General features: G+C 42.6%; 1 protein-coding gene across 2 annotated transcripts in view; it reads right to left on the bottom strand.

Moving 5' to 3' along the window:
* Positions 1–15,011, bottom strand: part of lingo3b (leucine rich repeat and Ig domain containing 3b) — a 34,045-nt gene extending 19,034 nt beyond the window's left edge. Inside the window, exon 1 of one of the 2 annotated variants that reach the window (XM_010744232.3) lies at positions 14,346–15,011. The gene's annotated coding sequence lies outside the window, so the exon portion shown is untranslated. The remainder of the gene's footprint in view (positions 1–14,345) is intronic. The other variant, XM_019262279.2, reaches the window with a different exon arrangement.
* Between the last annotated feature and the right edge of the window lie 3,170 nt (positions 15,012–18,181).

Genomic DNA, 18,181 nt, shown 5'->3' with positions numbered 1-18,181 from the left:
CTCATACGCGCACTACTGAAGCTACACAAAGCTGCACAAATTGTAGCTGTGTGCGCACGCGAATAAGCCCGTGTTTACATGGCTTTTTATTAGTGCATTGAGGAAAAGCATTTAGTGTGGCAATTGTTTATCCTGGGGTGTAATTAACCAGCAAGTGCAGAGATTATTCCGCAATTAGAAAAAGTGCGAGAGAAAGAGTTAAAGAACAGCAGAGAGATAACAATCTCATTTAATCAAACTTGACCTGTCTCTGAGAGAAAAAAAAACAACACATGAAGACACCAATCATTTTGAGTGACACACATTATGACAAGTGAATGAACAGCCTTGAATTAGTCTCGCCCCTTTGGGGATCTGTGGCCTTATTACTGGCGTGCATTAAAATGACTCATTAATTATCTCACACATGCTTCCAAAAAGCTTGGTCAACCACCATGAGCTGTATTTGACGGTATTTCCTCATATTTGTGTTATATTTATGTGTTTTATTTTTACATGTCAGTGCAGTATTGTGTGGGTTATGCTGATAAATGGAGTCCCGCACGTTGACGGAGAAGACAGATCTCTCTTTCGTACAAACAGGATACTCTGTCCTTAGTTCTGATTACGAGGCTCTAGACGGGATATGAAGGGAGTTCATTGCGGGTGTCATTTCCTTTCTAAAGGCTAATGAGCTTCCAGATAACAAAATGGTGGGGTAATCCCAAAGGGTTGGTCATTGGGAAGTGAAATCACGTCTCCGTCTCAGTGCCAGTGGAGCAGGCACAGATTGTGATGATATCTGGGCGATTGCTGTGAAAAAAATACGTTTCCCTGGAGATGTCTCACCTGAAAGGCAACAGCCCCGTTTTTACCCTGTAAGGCTTAGCGTGTGTGTTTGTGAGTGTGTTTTTATATCCCTTTGGTATCAAGAAGAACAGAAATTAATTCAAGTCTCCAGTTCGTTAGATAGGCAAAAGCCAAATAGGGAATTACAAACCAAGACAGCCGACATCTCCTTGATTTACCACCACAAATAAGACGGGCACAAGAAAAAATGCAATGAAAAGAAATTGAAGGGAGAAGATTGAAAACAGATAAGCTAAGCTGCATACGACCACCATGTGAGCGATGGATGGATTTGGGTACTGGGGGAAGGGATGATGGACAAGAAGTGAGTTTAATGGATGAAAGAGGAGGAAGAGATGGGGAGGGGGAGGCACTATCTCACTTTGTCACTAATGATGGAGGAAGGTCAAAGCCATTCCACAGTTGAGAGAATCTAATGATGCAAATTAGGTCTGACGCTCAGTCAGTTGCCAGAAGAGAGGCCGACGAAACACACAGTGAGATTGTTGCAAGGCTGAAATTTAGTATTTTAAATATCCTCAGTTTATAACACAAGGCGGCAGTGGCATTTTTCTGTGAGTGAAAAGGCCACGTCTGTCCACAGAAGAAAAGAGGAAAAGTTGTAATTTGCACACCCTGACTGACTGACTGGTACAAATATATATCTGTCTGTGCGGCAAGAAAACAGCGAGAAAATGAGAACGAAGGGGGAGGGGAGGAGCTGACAGATTTCCTTCCCCACTCTTTGAAGAGCGGCAATGCATAATAGCATGATTATGTACATAGCTTTGACCTGAATGCATAAACTGATTGTAAATGTGTATTAAATCGCACACTGCTTCTATTTTTTTTTCATTTTTGTTGCCAAAGATGCACAAAAGAGAAGGCGGAAAATTTGTCATCAAATTACCCATGAGGATAAAAAATGGGCTTTTGCTCTCGATCAGGCTGTTGTAAATAAACCATATATCCAAGAAGGATATTCATGTACAGTAGAAATGTGCAGTATAGGTACAAGGATGAGGGAAAGCATTGCATATGCATACATGGCAGGGATCTGGACGGCAGAGTAATTGCATTGCTTCATGGATAATAGTGACCCTGTTAGCCCTGAACGCTTATTGGCTGCCCATTTCTCCGATTCAATCGGTTGAACCAATGGAAGCCGTCGCTACCGTTTCAGATGTGGGGATGAAGGGGTAGAGAGGGGCGAGAAATGGAGGTGATGGCGAATGACGTGAGGAGGGGGGAGAAATGGAGAGTGACAAGGATGGAGATAGGGAATAAAAGAAAGCAGAGGAGGGAGCTGAATGCTTTGTACTGAGGAAACAAAGGCGACAATCCTGGAGCACTGATAAAACTGCTCAGCTTTTGCTTGTACAACAGCAACAGAGCACCAACAGTGTGTGTGTGTGTGTGTTTATGCTGTACAGCATTGTGTATGAAAGAAGATGGTGTGCTTTACAGGACATCACACTTCCTGGATCCTCTTCTCACCAGAGATCCCAGTGGAGGATATACAAACCACCCTCTATTCACACACACGCACACACACACACACACACACACACACACACACACACACGCACACACACGCACACACACACACACACCCGTGTATGTTTATGGCTGTGAAGGCTTTGTAAACACTACAGAGCAAGGTGGTGAAAGGAAACAGATCACTGTGAGGAGGAGGAGGATGAGGAAGAGGAGGAAGAGGAGGATCACAGGGGAGGAAGTTTCTGTAAAGGTCACCAGAGCGGTTGAAGAAATAAGGCATGTTGTGAGCATGCAGGATGGGAAAATATATAAGAGGAGCAGACTAAAGAAGAGACCGGTAGAAGGAGGTTCTGGGCGATGGACGGGTTGCCAGGTTTGGGTTCAGGGTTTGTTTGTTGATTGACAGCAGACTATCTGGAGCTACAGCGCTGTGACAGTTTCTATTAGCCCGCTCATGTCTGCACCCAGAGACTGAATCTAGATCTTATTTTCATAGATTATGCCGGCACTATTAGAATTGGTAATAGTGGCATTTTATTCACTAAATGTGAAATGTCATATAGTCAGTCACTAGTAAGGAGTAATCACAGGGGGGGAAATGTGAAGGAACAAAGACTCCTGGTCCCAAACAGTCTCCCAGGTAGGAAGTAATTGATGATATTGAGCTCCCTGGATGTAAACATGTCACACTGTGGGATTTTTAAGGATTTATGTTTGCACTGTGTCCTATTGATTGGTTGCTGAACATCACCAAAGGAGACAAATACTGAAATTGCCAAAAAATTTTCCCCACAAGATCCACCAGTAACTGTTTTTGAGCTTACAGTATCACATCTTCCTTGGCAAATGGATTGAACAGTTGAATTGTAGATTATCCAATTTCTATTTTCTAGAGCATCTGGACTTCTCATCCATGATGTCTTCAAAGCTGATAATTACATTTCATCCTTGACCTTGGACACAAAGTACAAAAGGGACAAAACCGTTTTCCAAGGTCATAGTGATGCAATCAAAGGCTTCAAGCCGCTACAAATGAAATTACTTCTCAACCAAGATTTTCTCAGTCAAGGATGACCTTACAATCTCAAAAGCAATCAACGTTTATGTCCTGCAAAGTACGAAAAAACCTCACTCTCTTTTTTGTGAGATCTCGATGGAAATGTTTGCCCGTATCCGTAAAGTAGCTTTATGTTTACTTTCTGTCTGTGTGTAACCCAAATGAGATGAAACAAATGGCATGGTTGGCGAAATGCTAGAGGAGATAGGCCCAGCTGCCGCTATCCAGCTCAAGGAAAATGACTCACTGGGGCTCAAGGCCCACATCTTTTCTTTAATATCAGGAGCTAATGGTGCATCATATATGTTGTAGCCTGTAAATTAAATGATATAGCCTCAAGCCGAGCTCGGTCTTGATTTTACCAGACATAAAAAACAGAAAATCATCTCTCCAGTTCTATCTCTGCTGTCCTTTTCTCTTAGATAATTTGTTGGCTTATTGACAACCTGTCATCCTATGTTGCTGCGTTCTCAGATCTCAACAATTACTTGGGTAAAGCAATGTTATCGTAACTGACTGAAAAGGAGGCAAAAACTACAAAAATAAGATCTCCGTTGCAGGAAATTTCATTTAAAAACACACACCACTATGGGGATGATTTAGTTCGATCCCTGATCATATTACTGATAACTGACAGTGACATTTATCCTCTGGTACATCCTCTGCTCTGGAAAGAATTGGCTACCGCTGGAGGAATGTCATTATCCAGCACTAAAACCGGATAAGAGAAACCCTTTGCTTCGGATTCATAAAATGATTTTTCTCCCAAAAAGCATCTATAAAGCGAGTTATGACAGACGAGCTTCCCCGAGAGAACGTTAGAGCAGTCAGGGTCCTTGAGCTCCTAAAGGAAGCTGTGGCACTGAAGACACACAGAGATGATGGGAGTTCTCCCCAGGGAGCATCCGGTTAAAATTCAAGGACTCTCTCCGTCTCTCATTTTCGCTCCCTCTAATGCTCATCTCGCTCCCTCTCTTCCTCTTAGCGAGGTCACGGCTGAAAAGTTTCAATGATGCCCCAGGAGGCTGAGAATAATCATCCAAGTGTGCATCTGCATCTATGTGTGTGTACCCAAGCACATGATTGACCTTATGTGCGCACAGTGCCTGTGTGTCTGTGTTTTTGTCTATGTGTGGATCATGTATGGACGTGTAGGTGGTTGACCGCTCTGTGGCCTCTGTCGCATCCTCACAGGGTTATCAGATCCCCCGTTGGTTGATCGCTGCACCCCTCTGCATCCCAAACAGTCCGTGTGATGTGGTGCGATAAGCACTTTAGCCTCTCCCCTGTGATTTCCTCCTTGTCGAGTATCATAAAATGCAAACCGAGAGCTTGTGGAGCTCGTTTTGAGGGCATTTGATAAATGTCATTCCACATCTAAAACACCAAATGCGAGTCAGACGGCCAAAAAACAAGACGACAAGCACTCTGTAATGAGATCAATGGCTGCGTTTGAGGAAGAAAGCTGATGAAATAAACTGTCTGTTGGATGTTATGCCATCAAAGCCATTCAGCAGAAATCTGCAAACGAGCACCCATAATCACCACTTAGAGACAAACAAGCTTCAGGATTGGAAGATGCACCAAAAACACAACAAATATACACAGACCACAGCCATATACTGTAGATGCAAAGGAACACAGAGAACAAGGCTGGCTTCATCCGATGCCAATCCCATCCTCTATCTGCTTAGTATGCAGTCCTTCCCAAGGACGGAGAAGACAGAGAAAAATCTGTTCTATCTTCTTGTGATAGCGAATGAACCGGTGGGAGGAACGGGAGTAAGCAAGAAGAGACGGAGAAGAAAGAGTGAGCGCTACAGGAGAGGTACTGACAGCTCGCCGTTCGAAAATAGCCCCGAATAGTGCGGCTCCAAAATAATTTCCTTTTCTCCCTGATCCTAACTTCAACCACAGTGGCTGAATTATTCATTCTAGACCAATGACACGCAGGGACGGGGACAAAGAGTCATTGCTCTATTTTGATTCGCATAATAAATTCATGACTCGCTGCTTAAAAGGAGAGAGGAATAAATGGAAGAAGGGTGATGAGGGTGGAGGGCGGTCAAGGACTCAGGTCAGGCTGTGAGTGCCTAAAAGTGTGAAACAAGGATGAAACAGGAAGGAGCAGAGGGAGGGAAACAGGAGATCGAGGAACAAAGACTCTCAAATGGAGAAAAGGATGTAGAGGGTTTGGAGATAAGTACATTAAAGTAGCTTCTCTGTAAAAATCCAAACGCATGAAGGTGCAGCTGACACAGCATATTAAGCCGGGATCAGCTGAGAGTGAGTATGACAGGCTGCGAGGAAAACCGAAAAGAAGAATCAAATGCTAAAGTTGATGAATACTGTATTGGCCCAGTAACAAGATGATGTCTTATTTCAGAAATGAGGCTTGGGGGTCATGTTGTATACAAAGATTAGACATAAATGTATTCACATATTATTTTTGCTTCTGCAGAGAGTGTTGTATTAGAGGTTGATGTAGCACCTTAAAGTCCATTTACAGTGTGTTTTTATAGAGTCAATCAGAGTGTGCAATTAGTCCTCTTGAACCTACAGGAATTCCTTACGGCTCACACCACAAGGAAATAAATTCCTGAAAACAAATCTTTGCTGCAGAATCTAAACCAGGGTTGAATCAGCTGTCAAGAAGCAAAAAAAAAAAAAATAACTACAGTCAGAATGCTCAAAAAGACAAAAAGAAAACCAGCGCGAGCACTTCAAGAACCTGATAGAAAATTGCGTGAGTATGAATTATACTTTAATGGAGAAATTCATGTTTCACTTTGATGGGAGAAAGGGTTTCCAGAGTGATCTTCTCCCCTGGTAATAGTATTTCTGGGAAACCTTCCCAACAATACTTGTTTGATAAAGCGTTTTGTCTTTTTTCAAAAGCCGCTGTTTGAAAAAGGAAGGTCGTCTTTTAATGGGGCCGATACAGTAGGTTGCTAAAAACAAGGTACCTGAACAAGACTATAAGATAAAGAAGAAAAGAGGCAACTTGCCACAGGATTTTGTCCTTCCTAAATAAACAACATTCACTTTAACAAGCTGCTGAAACACACACTGAGTCAGGGGACACTCAGCTCCACCATGAGCTAATGATTGTCTTTTGCTTTACCATTCGGGTGACACAGGAAGTTCTCCGTCGCTCCCTCCTCTCTTGAGTTTGTTTTCATATGCTCAAAAATAACCCCGCTGCCTTGCTAAAGGGCAACAAGTCTCCAATTTAAAACTGGTGAAAATCACAAAGGTCAACGTGCAATGGAGCACATAATAGTTTTGTTGTGTAAGTGAGAGAAGAAGCCAAGCAACGAGTGATTTAATTTAAAGGAAGGCAGCTAACCTTTAGCTCTATGCGAACCTTTAACAGATACTGTATACATTTACACTGTGGTTCAACTATTGGCCTCTTGGTTTTATGTGACACATCTAAAGGACAAAGCAACACATATGTGTTGGCTTCCCCAAGTGACTTCCACATGCCTATGTCCTGAAGGGAGGGGGACGCACATGTGTGCCTGGATGAATGTGTGTGTGTCTACGAGTGCGTGTATACACACACACACACCAATAGTGAACAGGCCCCAGGCTTCTGCGAGCCTGTTTGTGTAGCAGCGAGGCAGAAATAATGTCTGAATCTGTTCTCCCTCAGAGCGAAATATATGTGTGTGTAGGTGTGTGTGTGTGTGTGTGTGTGTGTGTGTGTGCATGTTTGTTGTGTGTGTGTGCGCAGAATAGAGGGTCAGTGCTGAAGGACATTACAGAAAATCTGTCCATCTACATTCACCCAAACAAATCATTCCCACAGCAGCGAGGAGGATGTACAATACACAACCAGATTCAAAGAAATCTGAAATCATTGCATCTGAGGATGTGCTGAAGTTTAGAAAGTTTAAAATGTTAAATTCTTTTATGTGGAGAAATAAAAAACTATAGTAATATTAGTTTAGAAAAGACCTGGGCACATATTTGTGGAAGTCATAACTCTGGGTCTGTGTTTCCCGCAGCAGTGACTGACAGATATTTGAGAGGCGGTGTTGCTCTAGAATACTTTCTGGTATGTTAAAACCGTAGCATGTGCTAGCCATGTATGAATGGTATACTATGAATGTTAATAAAGTTTTTTTTTCCTCTTTTTGCCAAGCCCACATAGCTACTTATGTGCTATTAGCAGCTTAAGGCGTCTGATCCCTTCAGAGGTTGCAGTGGGACCCACTAACTAACTAGCTTTCACTGGTAGAAATAAAAAGTAAAATGAGTAATGTGTTTGTTACACAGTATAGAAAGGATGTTAGCTCGCTTTCACAGGCCCAGATATAATGACAGCAAATGACCGAATAATCGAGCAAAAGGCTGCCAGACGAGAGTAAATTTCAGACTGACTTTTAGTCGTTGGCGAGAGCTCAGTGAAATAAAAGGCTGAAAGACAGATGCAAAGCTGGGTGTCTTGCTGTTGGACTAATAAGTAATATCAGCTGGCTGCTATGTCTTGTTGTTGTTGCACTTAAGTAATGTTGCATATAAGTAATGTAATCATAACAAATTTCTATTTTCACAGGATGTATAATGGCCTTTGGGGTATTTTAACACCACTTCAGCTCAAATGCCAAAATGTTTCTTTCCTGACCCTTTCTTTCAGTATTTCACAAAGGGCGTCGCATTTTAATTTCAGCAGGGGGGCAGAGAGCAGTGTTCAAGAAATGATACTTGAATCATTAAAATCCAATTTGCAGGGCCGGGGCACAGCACTCGATCACAGCTATCAGCTGAGCCCTCCTCTCCACATGGCAGGAAAACATGTGTTTGTTCGGGCTGTGCCTGAACAAACTGAGGGATCAGAGGAGAAATCAATAGCAATACAGCAATCATTAACAGAGCCCTTACAGATCAGAAAGTCGTTCATCTACTGAGAATCACAGATGAAAAAGTGAAAGAGGGAGAATGAGAGGAAAAAAGTGAAGCGTACAAGTGAGACTGATTGACCTTATGTGTGTAAAGAGCATGCTCCGCAAACACACACATGCACACACACACACACACACACACACACACACACACGCACACAAATATACCATTCGATAGTGCTCTTGCCTAGAAGTCATGCGGTTAAAGTTAATGAATAACGAACCCCCCTGCCCCAAAGGTCTGTTCTACAGATGGCATTAGATGGTAATAGACACACACACACACACACACACACACACACACACACACACACTACAGGCCATCAGGACAGTCATTTACATAACTAACTCAAACTTGAGAGTTTATTTATATTTCAGTAGTTATCGCATCATTTCAAACCAAAGCAGCATTAAAATAACTATTTTTCTCTGTCACACACACACAGCAGGAGGAGATGATCAAAAAAAAAAAAAGAGAGAGCAAAGGAAAAGTAGAGCTCCTTCACCCTGCGTGTGCTCATTAATTCAGTTGCATTATTAAAACATATGGTAATGCTATTTAACCTGCATTAACATTCAATTAACAATAGCAGAGATGGGCATGGCGTGCACATTCACTCGCACAAACACACACATACACACACGTAAAGGGTAATCTCATTGACCTGCATTAACATCTGAGGAGGGACTGGAAGCACAGGTGAGCAGAGCTGCAAACTTCATCACCCGCATCAACATTTAATGAAGTCTGAGAAACACGAGTCCTGAATTCAAGCAGGGCAGGTAATAAGAGGTCTGTCAGACACACACACACGCAAACACACAGATTGATCGACTTGATTCGTCTTATTGCAACAGGTGATGAGAGGAACAGAGAACCGAGTTAACACACTCTCGCCTTTTCTATTGACATTTTCCACCCAGCTTACCATGCTAACACCAATACTCACATATAATATTAAAAAGCTATTGAAAGACATCCATCATGAACAACTCCTCACACCTCCTGCATGAGACTGTGGAGGCCTTAAACAGCTCCTTCAGCAACAGACTGATACTCCCACCATGTAAGAAGGAGCTCTACCACAGGTCCTTCATTCCAGCAGCCGTCAGACTCTTTAACGCATTTTAAAGCATGACTTCATCATGGGTGACATCTGACATTAATCATCATCCTTGAACTAAAACGGGTGTTATTACGTCCCTGTTTTTACAACCTGGTATCACGTGACTGAAGTTCCATACATGGTTAAAGTAATGAAACGTGAGCAGACTGTGAAATGCTGCTGAAAGATGAAAACAAAAATACAACAGAAATCTATCTTTCAAGGTTCAGCGTCAATTTAGCTCGCTTTGAAAGACTCATGCAGAAGGTTGTGGCGGAGTATCGCATGCTTTGTTTTGCCCTAAGCAGTTGGTAGCAAGTGATCTACGTGTCCTGCTGTTTTTCACACTGATCAAAATGTTGACTTCGATTTGGTAAACTGACATAACAACCTACAGTACTTACTAACTCACAGCATAGTTGCGTCAGAGTACGTCCACGTAAAGCCAGATCACGCTAATTTGTTGAAATACAAAAAAGAGAGGTGATAAATTATTTTCTGCACCATCGATTCCTGCTCGACAACAAGTGAAAAATTTTTGTGACTGAACTGAGAATCCACATCTTCTTGGCTAGCAACAATGTAGCGGTGTCTGTTCAAGGTCTACCGTGAAGGTCAATAAATTGCCTGCTTTAATGTGTCCATTGTAAGAACCAAACTATATTTTTCACAAAGCCAGTGTGCTGCCTTTTACTGCACTTTGTAAAAGCAGTCTGATAATAATGGCTGTTGACAGAGTGTAACATTAACTGCTGTTATGTGATGTTGTGGTGGAAAGCTGTTTGTCCTGAACGTTTTTTTTTTTCAGCTTTCTGCTGTTGAACAAGAAACCTCATTAAGAAGGAGTGAGGCATCAAAGAAGTAAGAACATTTCCTCCAAATGAAGCCATAGTTACAAACAAATAAAATTTCTTAAAAGTCCTTGAACCCTTGAAATTTTCTGACTTTTAAATGGATCTGTGCCTGATTAAACAGTCTCTGGTCACAGTGAAAATGAACTCTTTAACAGGAAAAGGGGATAAACAAACCTTCAAGGTATTTGTGTAAGATTTTTGCAATTTGAAAGGAAATATTCAATCTGAAAGTTTATTTTAAAGCGATTGAGAGAACGACTCCAGGGATGGTTGTGCCAGGCTGAATAATGAAGCAAAGCTAAATGCTATTTGATTATTATGAGTGTTTGCTCTATCAGAGAGAGACAGATAGTGAGAGGGGAAGTGAAGGAGGGTTACAGACAGACAGTAACCATGAGCGAAAGACTCTCAAGGCGCGCGGGTCACGTCTGAGAAAATGCGACCGGGAAAGTAAATTAAAGTAAGCGAGATGGAAAGTGAAAGGGCAGAACGAGGAAAACAGGCAAAGTGCGAGAGAGAACAATTTATCGTGAGGGAGGCAGTGAAAGAACGAGAAACAGGATGAGGAAGAGGAGGTATGGGAGGAGGTCAGGAGGTCGCAATGAAGGAGGCTTAGCCTGCAGAGGAGTTCCAACCTGCTGATGATTTGCCCTGAGATAGAGGCCCACTTGTTCATTATTGACCGAGATCGTGCCCTTTATTTTACAACACTCAACGTGTGACAACACCAGCGGCCAGCATCTTGAAAGCCTGATCCCCTCTGGGGAGGCACACATTCATGCACACAGTCAGAGATCATAATACACACTCGCTCGTGCTGTTTTGCTGAACGATACTGGAAGCAAGACCATTAAATTCAGTTTTGTGAGCTGCCTCTGACGCAACAACAAGACTCTGTACTGTAACTCCACTTAATAAAGACTGGTGTTTTATTATGTGTGTGTTTTGGCAGTGAGGTTGTGTGTGTGTGTGTGTGTCTGCGCATGTGCATCTACATGCGTGTGTGCTCTGTGCAGAAATGGCCGTGGGCGTTGTGTCCTTGTCCATGCATGTGCTTCAATCACCATCCAGCAAGGCAATAGCAGCAGTCCTCCATGTAGGACATTCTTAAAACCAATGGTGCATTTCTCAAGGTCAACCATTGTCCTTACACACACACACATACACACATACTCGTGTACACACCGAGATCAAAAGCTCCTTCAACACGCCCCCATACCCCCGGTCACCTTCCCAATCAAATCCTCTCAGCCCATCATGGCTCTATTTCTCCTCTCACGCTGTCTCCTCCAGCAGAAACATCACGCTCACATTTATTCTCCCAGAAGCCTTAAACCGTCTGTGTTTCATAAACTCCCATGTCTCCTGAACTCCTCACTCTGCTGAGGGTTTTAAACCTTAAAGGGAAAAATCTGGCTTCATACAACTTGTGTCTTAAATCCACTATTATTCCTTTTAATAAAACAGCACCGACCAATTTAAAAATCAAACACGTTTTGGATTAAATGAACAATGTGGAAATGTTTTTGCCATGTGTTACCATGGCTGTAAAGTTTACTCAACCGTCTCTACAGAAAGATATCTGTCTCGTTATCTGCTAAACGCTCCGTTATCTTCATCAGGTAGTTGCTAACTTTATTTGCCCTTTGGTGCTACAATCACTTTATCTTTTTTTTCTCTGAGAAACAACTGCCTGCTACATCTGTAAACAAGGTTAACAAGAGCTCTGGACCAAAACAGTAAAGTTATGGGCTGTAACACCAAAACAATCAACTGAAAGACGCTAAAATGCTTCTTAGACCTCAGAGAATCTGCAGAGTTGGGTTATAATTTGTCTCCATGAGTCCATTGTCGCCTTCCACACAGTAATATGCTACATTGTTTGAAATATTGAAAATATCAATTAGGGCAGCTTTAAACATCAAACAATATGCATCTCAGGCTCTACAGCGGAGTTTGAAGGTGTTGGTCACACTATTGTACTTACATGCATGTCATTGTACTAAATGGTTAAAATATTGATGAGCATGTCCTGACTGATTGTGCTCACTTTAGTGTTTACCTCAAAATAAATTTGGCTACTGTAACTTAATCTGTCTGCTTGTGTGTCTTCCCTCTTGAGGCTTCTTTGGGGCAATGATGCCAGCCGTTATCTTAGTGAGAACAGGAATGACAGGAAAAACCACACAAAAAAAACCTGAAATGTTCTTTTGAAAAGGTGCAGAAGGCTTTTAATAAATATATCAAACACCCTCTGCTTCTGTGTGTGTGATCTGTGTCGCTTCCTTTCTCCACCTTCTCCCTCAGGGGTGGCTGAAAACTATCACTTTGCCGCTGTGTCCATTCACTGGAAAAAAGACATCAGCAATCAGCAGCTGTCAACACAGAGGGCAAACATTTTCACCCTCGATCTTTCCATTTTTCTGTCACCCTTTCTCTCTCTGTCCCATCTATGCCTCCATTATTTAATTTTATGTCACTATTCCCATCTTTCTCTCTCTCTGTTAATTATGTCCTCCTCCTCTGATCCTTCTCCTCAGTGATCCTTCCATGTCTTCCATTTCCAGTCCCCGACTCCATCTGTGTCTCTTCACACTATTTTACAAGCTTGGCAGCAGAAAGGACATTGATGCCTATGCTTCAGGTAGCTGTCACACTGCTGCGCTAAAAGGGTTATACTGGTGATGGGAGGGTGTTTTTTTATGTACATATACGTCTTTCTATAGGAGTCTTAGTCTGGCAGAGAGGTTATATAGCTGGATCATTACAGTGAGGTTTAGCGAAAGAAGGTACAGAGAAAGACAGCGGTTAGGATACATAAAGGAGTGCAAGGACTCAGCAGGGGAGAAAGGTTGTGATTGGGGGGGTGTCAGCTTTCTGGCAAGTGTTTCCTCTCTCAGACACCAACAGCAAGTTCGTCCATATGCTCGAAGCGATCTGCCCGCCAACTCTGTGGGGTGAAGTTTTTTGTTTTGTTTTCAAGAAGTCGAGACTGTGAACAGCCATGAAGTTAGAAACCCAAACAAGTTAATGAGGAGAAGGAAATAATGAGCTGATTGCATGATTAGAGGCACAATTCCTCAGTAAACCCACAGCCGTTTCATATTTACATTTCTGGATCTGCTGTATGAGAGCAGCAATAATATGCCTTTGTGTTCAGGCTTTGCTGAGATCACTCAGGTTCATGGGACCACCAGTAAAATGAAATCCTCGCCCCATCCCTCACTTTGATTGTTAAGAAGGTGGACAGGAAACTAGCGAGCCATGTTGTCCAGAGGGGCAGAGTCAGGTAAAGGTAATTGCTTAACAAGAGAATGAAACAGGAGATAGGATCAGGAGGTAAGGCAGAGAGGTGACAGTCTATAATTGGAAATGGAGAAAGAGGGAAAATGGTGGAATAAGGTAATAGAGAGAGATAGATTGGGGGGATTAGATGGGGAGAAAGATGAGTGGCTGGCTGATACACCTCATGCAAATCTGCCGTCATAAACCATATGCACTCTGCCACGACATGACACAACACATGGCCACGCATGTCATGTTACCACACATGGAAGTGTAGCATGGGTAAGCAGAGCTATACATGTCTCAGACCAGACTGAGACACAAACAAGTCTTCCTTGCAAGTTATCCGTCCTGTAAAAGTTAATGTAATGAGCCGTGTTATAGCCACAAAAACAAGTGTTGAGTTGAGGGAGTGATGTGGATGTTTAATTTGTCCAACGATGTGAAACATGACAACATTCCAGCGGTGGAGCTTTATTTACATGCATCACTCTGACAGCTTACGAAGCCCATTATGAAATGCCGCTAGTGGTGTACAATAATGTTATAACAAGACATAGGTGGTAAGAAAAGCATGAGCGGGCACACACAAAAACAAACGCACATAATTTGTCCTCCTCGTCTTCTTTCCTTTGCTGCAAGTATCTGAGGGCAAGTCGGGAGACTTGTCAGAGTGGGTAGTCGTCAACCCTTAAGATCTGCAAGAGCGCACTGTTGCGTTTCAACTGTGTTGGTAAAAAGCAACCATTGAGGATAAAATGTACATGTCTGCGTGTATAAGTGTGCGTAGTGCAAGTGGACATACCCAGGACTGAAGTGTGGTCCCAGATGCCTCCTCATCTGTCCAGCTCTGTGTGTATGTGAATCTATTTTCCTGTCCTCTTGGCCCACGAGTTGCTCCACATGTGCCTGCCCTTCGCTCCTCAGGTCCCCCTTTCAGTCTGTCTCACTCTGAGACCCTGGCATCAGCAGCTGTACCAAACCTGTCACTCATCCCCCTCTTTTCTCTCCGTCTCCCTCCCTCCCTCCCGCCGACAGGCTCGTGTGTACACACACCTTCTTTTACTCCTTGTTGGTTATTGTCCAAAAAAAAAAAAAGGAAAAAAAAAAAGATCCAGGCATTCACAGGATGGAGGATGATGTGAGATTCTCCTTCAGACCGGGCTCCTCAGTGGGTCAGGGTGCCCTCCATCTCCCCCGGTGTGGATGTGGGATTATGAGAAAGGAGAGGGAGGATGGGGAAGGGAGTATGCTGTTGCTGTAGCTGTTGCCTCTGCCTCCTTCAGTATGAGCGCCTCTCTCTCGCTTGGCATGCTTTTCATCTCTCTCTCTCTCTCTCCCTCTCTCTCTCTCTCTCTCTCCCTCTGCTCTCCACCCTCCCTCCCTTTACTCAGTCACTGTCTAGCTGCTCCTGCTCCAGCTGTTTGGATTCACAATTTCGTGTGCTGCAGGGCGTACAGCTTAGGGAGTCTCTCTAAACATTCAGGCAGGAAGAAAAGCGAAGCGACGAGGAGCAGAGATCTAGGACGCAAAAATAGCAGGAGAGACAGATATGCTCATATTTTGAGCCTGGAAGAGAGCACAATTAATAATAAATAGTAAAATGATAAAAAGCAAGTTATGTGTTATTTTACAAATGACAAAACCAAGAAATGTTACGATTACAGTTGAATGAATATAAATAAATAGGTAAATCAAATATAATCTCTGAAAGGTGATTATTTTAGCAGGATAGTATTGTCTCAATTTAAGAACAGCCAGTTTGAATTTTAAAAAATTTCACGAATTACAGCTTCTTCTTTTGCCGAATTGCAACTGTGCGGAGCATAAGCACCAACATCAAACTGTATGTACAACATACATTCATATATTACGATTATCACTGCGACTGCTTCAGCTCCAGCAGCTTCCTTGGCTGGTGGTCCACGTTTCCACTCTCGACATTTTGACTGTGCACCGTCCAGGTAATCGCGGTACACTGCTTTTTGCCACAACTGACAGTGTGAACGCACATATGTACTCACGCAAATTGAGACAGAGCCAAAAAGCCTACAGCCATACTAGCAGCTTAAAATGTCAGAGCTAACATGCTGATATCAGTAGAAACAAGGTTTGCTTGCGTAACATGGCTAAAAACTCAGAACGCGGTTTAACAGCAGCAGTTTGACAGCATTAAAAATATTTAATCTGCTGCACAGTATCAATGCTTTTTAAGCTCATTTCCCCAAGTAGCATCAGAAATGACATTTGTCCTTGCTAAATTTATATGATGTGATCACACTGATAATGTTGCTTATTATATAATGTGTTTATATTTTGTATTTTTAGAAGCAAGTTCATGCGGCAGACTGTGATTCATCCAGACGGCTGTAAAAGTCTTACTACCTTCAGTACAGCAGTAAATGTTGTTAAACTTTAAACCTTCTGGGCTCATCAGAGATTGGTAAGGATTTAGCTGTCAGAAAAAAACAGGAGGTTGGCTCTGAGACTTAACTATATTGACGATTCCCTAGCAAGCAGCAGACCATTTTTAGACACGTTTGAATGATAATTGACACAAAGAAAGATACTGCTGCTTTGTGGGCGGCGTCAGTGGGGAATCCGCTGTCGTGGCCAGACACCCAGTACCCTGGAGGTTGCGGAGAAGTTTCCGGCCTCTGCTGGAGTTGATCGATAGAAACTTTAAAAGGTATTCTTCCTGATTCTGTCAATCTATGTATTGGGTTATAGGTTATAGGTGACATCCTATGTAACCAATTAGAGAGATCCAGAATGAGCTGTGGGTGGGGTCTCGGGGACTCGAAGTCTGTTGAGAGAACAGTGTTGTTTCGTGCATCCTGTCATGGTGACTAAATAAAATGGATGTTTAAGCACAAATAAGTTGTGTCGGCCAGTGCTTATTTGACAGATTTGTTCGAATAATTCTTCGTCCGATGTGGACAATGAGATGGAGTCCATACTCAGACAAGGTCTGTATGGTGGCGCAGAATACGACAGCGAAAGAGGAGGACAGGTTTAGGAAGGTATTGATAGAAATCCTGGAAAAGGGCACAACTGAGGAGTGTTCATTCACCTGAATCACTGGTGAAAGCTTCAACACATGGGAGACAAATTGGGACAAAAAGAGAAAAACAATGAAATTCAGGGCATCGTTACTGCACCAATCTCAACACTCATATGGGGATAGCATGTCAAAAAAAATTTGGCTAATCCTACAGGTTAATTAAAATCACCCAAAGGAACTAGGCCATCAGTGTAGAGATGCTTACACTGTGGTTATATGCATTTATATATTGCTGCAGCATTTTGAGTCAAGTGGCACTACAGGAATGTAGTTTCCTGACGTAGTGCTATAAGTATAACACAAAAGAGGGATTTAGGTTCCAAAAATTACCCTGTAATTCTTCCAGTGGGTTTGTTCCATTTAGTAACCTCCCCCATTTCGCCTCAAGCGTACAGAGAAAGAGAGCGAATGAGAGAGAGAGAGAGACAGAGGGAGAGAAAGAGAGAGAGAGAGAGAGATAGAGAGAGAGAAAATAGACATTTTTATTGTTTGGTCCTGTTGCCTTGTCAGGGTAAATCAGATCACAGAGTGCTGAGGTTCAAACATACACACACGCACACACAGAAACACACACACAGAGAAACACACACGGAGAAACACACACGGAGAAACACACTCTTCTAGCCTGACTGACTGCCCCTGAGGTCAGTTAACAGCTCAATGCAGGAAAGGAGAAGTCTGGCCTGTAACCCTGAGGCCAGGGGTTAGGTGCGTCATGATGGCTGGTGGAGGCCAAGTCCAGCAAACACCTACCACCCTCTGAGCCACACGCCCACCCACACACACACACACACACACACACACACACACACACACAAATAAACATACTAAATCCTGTTTTTCCTCTGCTTAAATATTATAACATCTAGTATCTACTCATGTAGCTAGTTTATATTTATTTTTAGGTTTTGAGATATCAACCTGTGAAATCCTCCTCCTCCACTTCACTCATATCATTGGCTTAATATGTGTAAATGCACCAATATCATTTCAGTCCTGACATACACAGGGCACGTGTTACTAACGACATTAAAGATGGCGCTGTTTTATTCAATCGTCCCAGTAAGTCATGACATTGTGGCCGCGGGAAAGCATGCACAACACCAGTTTATAATTTTATTATAAACGTGTGTCCTTTCCCTAATGTGACATGTCCTCCATCTTCTAAAGAAAACACAAGCCTCGAGGCAGACAATTACAGTATTTTTACGAATGGGTGAACTTATGTTACTCATCAAGTCCTAATGATTAATCAGATCCAGCAAAAGTGTACATGCACACAATGGTATTGTCACATTTTTCATATTGTATTACATCCTGGTCTCAGACTAATACTACGTAAATGCAACTTCTTCATAGTCTGTATGAGCAAGCATTAAAATCGTGGATAAGAAAACACAAACTTATTATTGTAACATTTTTTTGATAAAATCTGATCCAGTTCCACCAAAAGCAGTGAAATATTTGGTGGTGTGGCATAAAGCACACGTACATCTCACGGGTGATTTTCCCGGAGCACGAAGTTACATAGTTTAGAAACAGGCGTACGAGTGGGAATGACACAGGACCCATTCACC

Source organism: Larimichthys crocea, chromosome XII (genome assembly GCF_000972845.2).
Source record: "Larimichthys crocea isolate SSNF chromosome XII, L_crocea_2.0, whole genome shotgun sequence".
NCBI classification, from domain to species: domain Eukaryota; kingdom Metazoa; phylum Chordata; class Actinopteri; family Sciaenidae; genus Larimichthys; species Larimichthys crocea.
This window is presented reverse-complemented; position numbering and strand designations above follow the sequence as displayed.